The sequence below is a fragment of the Trachypithecus francoisi genome, unplaced genomic scaffold (genome assembly GCF_009764315.1).
Source record: "Trachypithecus francoisi isolate TF-2019V2 unplaced genomic scaffold, Tfra_2.0 Lachesis_group3, whole genome shotgun sequence".
Taxonomy (NCBI): domain Eukaryota; kingdom Metazoa; phylum Chordata; class Mammalia; order Primates; family Cercopithecidae; genus Trachypithecus; species Trachypithecus francoisi.
The window spans coordinates 7,142,894-7,148,121 of record NW_022681468.1 but is presented as its reverse complement, the minus strand read 5'-3'; positions in this window follow the sequence as shown (position 1 = coordinate 7,148,121).

Below are 5,228 nucleotides of genomic sequence, written 5' to 3'. Positions count from 1 at the left end.
GAAAAGAGAAGAGAAGAGAAGAGAAGAGAAGAGAAGAGAAGAGAAGAGAAGAGAAGAGAAGAGAAGAAAAGAAAAGAAAAGAAAAGAGAAAAGAAAAGAACACCAACAAGGTTTGGTAAACATGTATTTTCTTTCCTTTTCTGGGGAGGTAAGTGGGGGTCACAGATGACCCCAGCTTCTTGTTCCCAAACTCCTGGAGCCCTCCCCGCCTGCATGCTGGAGGTTGCACTGTCCAGCGGGTCCCTTCTAGCTTGCTGTGTGACCTCAATTAGGTCTCTTCCCCTCTTGGGCCTCAGTTTCTCCCTGGCTTCAGAGCTAGCCGTACCTGCTCTGCCTACTGTGAAGGATGGCAGGAGGATGGAAGACGAGGTAGTGCTTCTGGAAATTCGAGATGCCAAGTCCAAGCCTAGGTGCCTCCCTGCCTCCTAGGAGCCTCGCCTGTTGTCCTGGTCACCGCAGCGCTGTGCTGTGGCCACCAGCAAGACTGGCGGCACTAAGGGGCCCCCTAGTGGCCAGAGGAGTTGCTGCAGCCACATGGGCCCAGGCACATCCTTCCCAGACACCCGCTGATGTAGGACCTTTCTTGGGGACCCAGACCACGTGCCAGGCACTGCGCTGGGTGCCAGGCCAGGGAAACACCATCTCCTGGCAGCCCTGTGAGGCGGGCCTTTCCCCATCTTATACCTGTGCACACCTCCAGGGGACTGTTCCATATCATCAGGTTGCTGGACAGCTACAGGCTGGACTATGCCGCTGAAAATCAGTGAAATAAACAAGAGGCAGAACATAAATAAAAAATAACATGAATATGTATTTATCTTAAAAATAAAGACCGAGTATGCTGGCTCAGGCATGGGCTTTCTCTGGGAGATTACATAAGAGACTGGCATCACTCAAGGTTTTCTGGAAGGCTCCCTGGGAGGCGGGGACAGGGGCGTGGGCATAGGGTAGGAGGGACCCATGTTCACTGAATTTCATTTTGAACTTTCTCTTTTTTTTTTTTTTTGAGATGGAATCTCAAATCTCCAGCCCAGGCTGGAGTGCAGTGGCACGATCTTGGCTTACTGCAACCTCCACCTCCTGGGTTCAAGTGATTCTCCTGCTTCAGCCTCCCAAGTAGCTGGGATTACAGGTGCGTGCCACCACACCTGGCTAATTTTTTTGTTTTTGTATTTTTAGTACAGACAAGGTTTCACCATGTTGGTCAGGCTGGTCTCGAACTCTTGACCTCAAGTGATCTGCCCACTCCAGCCTCCCAAAGTGCTGGGATTACAGGCGTGAGCCACCACGCCTGACCCTTTCTGATTTTTGAACTATATAAAAGTATTGTCCATAGTTAAAAATACACTAAAGATTTAAGAAGTTATAGACTCATAGGCTCAGGGACAGAAAGGAGCGTAGTGGAAATGTTCTCATTTTCCCCTCAGTTACAGCAGAACTGACAGGCAGCTGCTCAGCAACTATTTACTTGCCTGCCTCCAGTGATGGGGTGCTCCTCCCTTAAGTGGCCAGCTCACAGTGTAGAAAGACCTTCTCTCTATGAGTGGAGATGCATGGCCCTGGTTTCTACCCACTTCCTGAGCTAGCCCTGTGGGAGTCTGTAGGATAGCTAGTATTGGCTGAGCCCCCACCGGATGCCAGTCCGTGGCTATGGATTCAGCCCCAGAGGAGCTCAGAATCTAATTTCTGGGATCTCAGCATTGGGCAGGGCACTGAGGCCATTTGGTAGAAGCTGCAGCCAATGCAGGACCTGCCCCACTGCACACCGGGCAGGCAACCTGGAAGAAGCCCTGGTCCATCCGTGCTCCCTGTCATTCCACTGCGTTTCATCATCTGACTCTGCCTCCTCTGTCAGCCTTTACAGAAAGGTGGCCCCCCTGGTGGGGTGCTCACACCCTTACACTGGGTGCTCTCATTGGCTGCATCTGACTGGGTCTCAGCCAGCCTAGATTCCAGCTCAGCATCCCTGAGCCTCAGTTTTCTCATCTATAAGATGGGGGTTAGTAATAGTACTCACCCAGGAAGTGGCCAGGAGGAGCAAGTGGGACGATGGTGACAGGCACTGTGGAGTGTGGAGGGAACCCGAGAGGTGACAGAGGAGAAGGGTCCACCACCCAAGGCTGCTGCCAGCACGTAGCATGTGGGTCTCAGGAACAGGACACGCGGCCTCCCCATCACACAGACTCTGTGTTAATTTGCTAGGGCTGCTGCGCCTGCAGACTTTGATTCCCTCACCGTTCTGGAGGTTGGAAGTCTGAGATCGAGGTGTCAGCGGCAATGGTTCTTCCTTCTGAGGCTTCAAGGTCGATATTCTGTCCTCTGTCTCTCTCCCGGCCTCCGGGGGCTGCTGGCAATCCTGGTGTTCCTGGGCTTGTGGAAGCATCACTGGATCTCCGCCTTCACCTGCACATGGCCTTCTCCCTGCACGCATGTCCTCTGTCCAAATGTCCTCTTCTGATAAGACCCCAAGTCCTACTGGATTAGGATGTACTCTAATGACCTTACCTTCACTAATTCCATCTGCAGTGGCTCCATTTTCTTTCTTCTCTTCTCTTTCCTTCCTTCCTTCCTTCCTTCCTTCCTTCTCTCTCTCTCTCTTTCTCTCTCTCTCTTTCTTTCTTGCTCTCTCTCTCTCTCTTTCTTTTTTTTTTTGACAGAGTCTTGCTGTGTCACCCAGGCTGGAGTGCAGGGGCACGATCTCGGCTCACTGCAACCTCCGCCTCCTGGGTTCAAGTGATTCTCCTGCCTCAGCCTCCCAAGTAGCTGGGATTACAGGCATGTGCCACCATACCTCTCTAATTTTTGTATTTTGGCCAGGCTGGTCTTGAACTCCTGACCTCAGGTGACCTGCCCACCTCGGCCTCCCAAAGTGCTGGGATTACAGGCGTGAGCCACCATGCCCGGCTGGGCTCCATTTTCAAATACAGTCACCTTCTGGGGTACTGGAGTTAGGGCTTTCACATATGAACTTGGGGGAGACACAGTTAAGCCAGTAACTGACCCCTACGGTCCTGGCACCAACACCACTCTGACATAGGAGTCACTTTTGCTCTCTGGGCCTCGTTTCCATGTGGGAACACTGGGGACACGTGGGGTTGGACTAGCCATGATCTGAGGGTCTTTTCTGCTCAGAATTTGTAGGCACCCGCTGTGACTTCTGGCTCCTGTGACGGAGTCTCGCTCTATCACCCAGGTTAAGGCACAATCTCTGCTCACTGCAACCTTTGCCTCCTGGGTTCAAGCAATTCTCCTTCCTCAGCCTCCTGAGCAGCTGGGATTGCAGGTGTGTGCCAGCATGCCTGGCCTTCAACTCTGCCCTATCCCACCCTCAACCCTGCCCTCCCTGTGGTCCTGCCGTGGGCCTTGACTGTCCTACTGGCCAAAGTGCCCTGGAGCCCCTGCTTTGGCTCTAAGCCCATGCCCCAGACATCCTGGGATGAGGGGTGGGCTCTAAAAGCAAGGCCAGACCAGGAGGATTCCCTTGGGAAGGGGGCCTGGGACAGAGCCTGGGAGTGGACACGGGGCAGGGCCAGTGGGGGTGACACCAGCAACACCACCAGCATCTGGCCCATCTACCAGGCACAGCCTGATCTGTGTTTTGGGTCTTGCACTAGAGTCTCTGTCATCCATCTGCAGCTGCTGACCCCAGGCAGGGGCAGGGAGAAGGAACAGGAGTAGCTCTGCACATGCGTGCAGGTGCCTGTGTGTCTGACAATCCCCAACTCTTGCATTGGGGTAGATCTTAAATATTATCCAGGCCCTAGCAGGAATCTGCACTCTCAGAGGTATCTTTGCAGCCTCTACTGACTTACCTCTGAGGACAGGGAGCTCACTACCTCTGCGGGAAACCCAATCCCCGTTCGTCAGACTGAACTGAAACCCTCTTTCTGTTGGCCCCAGCTCCACTCTCTGGGCTTCACAGGGCAGGGCTGCTTCCTCCTTTCTGTTGAGAACCTCCAGTCCTCATCCCATCCCACATCTCCCCCCACCTCTAAATATGCTCCCATTTGACCTTATCACCAAGTGGTTCTGAGTAGCCAAGCTCTGGGCGGGCTATCACTTCCCTTTTTCTGAGTGTTAGATCTCTATTAATGCAGCCAGGACCACAGTGGCGTTTGGGTGACTTCATCACCCCCATCTCTACTTGGACTTGCTCACAGGTGTTGCTCCAAGACCTGCCTCCTGTGCTGTGCTCTACAGGCAAGCATTAAGACAGAAGTCTCGGCCGGGCGCGGTGGCTCAAGCCTGTAATCCCAGCACTTTGGGAGGCCGAGAAGGGCGGATCACGAGGTCAGGAGATCGAGACCATCCTGGCTAACATGGTGAAACCCCGTCTCTACTAAAAAATACAAAAAGCTAGCTGGGCGACATGGCGGGCGCCTGTAGTCCCAGCTGCTTGGGAGGCTGAGGCAGGAGAATGGCGTAAACCCAGGAGGCGGAGCTTGCAGTGAGCTGAGACCCGGCCACTGCACTCCAGCCTGGGCGGCAGAGCGAGACTCCGTCTCAAAAAAAAAAAAAAAAAAAAGACTGAAGTCTCTCCCTTTGTGTCTGCATGGTGGTGCGCTGGCCATCACCTCAGCTTATCACATCCTTTAGAAGTCTGAGCCAGTCATGTGATTCCTTCTCTCGCCAGCCTCAGGCTATTTCAAACCCACATTATGAACAAATTGGTGTGTGTGTGTGTGAGAGAGAGAGAGAGAGAAAGAGAGAGAGAGAGAGAGAAACAGAGAGAGAGACAGACTATTTGCATGTATAGATGGGGGAGTGAGGATGGGGTAGAGGGAGGGTTCTATCTGAGGCCTCATGGAGCTGAGACTCAGACCCATCTGGGCGAGTCTGGCCAAGTGGTGAGTAGGTGGACTGGGTGGGTGGATTCGTGTGAGAGACAGAGGAGCCTCCCAGGGGCAGGAGAGACCCACAGAAAGGCAAGAAGCCCAGCATACCGGGGAAGGCAGCTGCCATTCAAACTACTCCTCAATCAGCCCCAACTGAGACATGGCTGAAGCTAGGCTGGGGGAAAGGTGGATACTGACAGAGCTGCCCCAGGAAACCAACCCCTCCAAGACCCTGCAGCCCAGAAGGTCGCCCCCAGGGGAGGGTGCGCCAACCCCTGCACACCTTTGCCTTTCTGCTTTGTGGTCTCAGCTGCAGCCTCGGGGAAGCCAGGCTGACAGGCACTGTGGGGACATCCAGGAGAGTCTGTGATGCCTGGCAGACCCCCGCAAAGG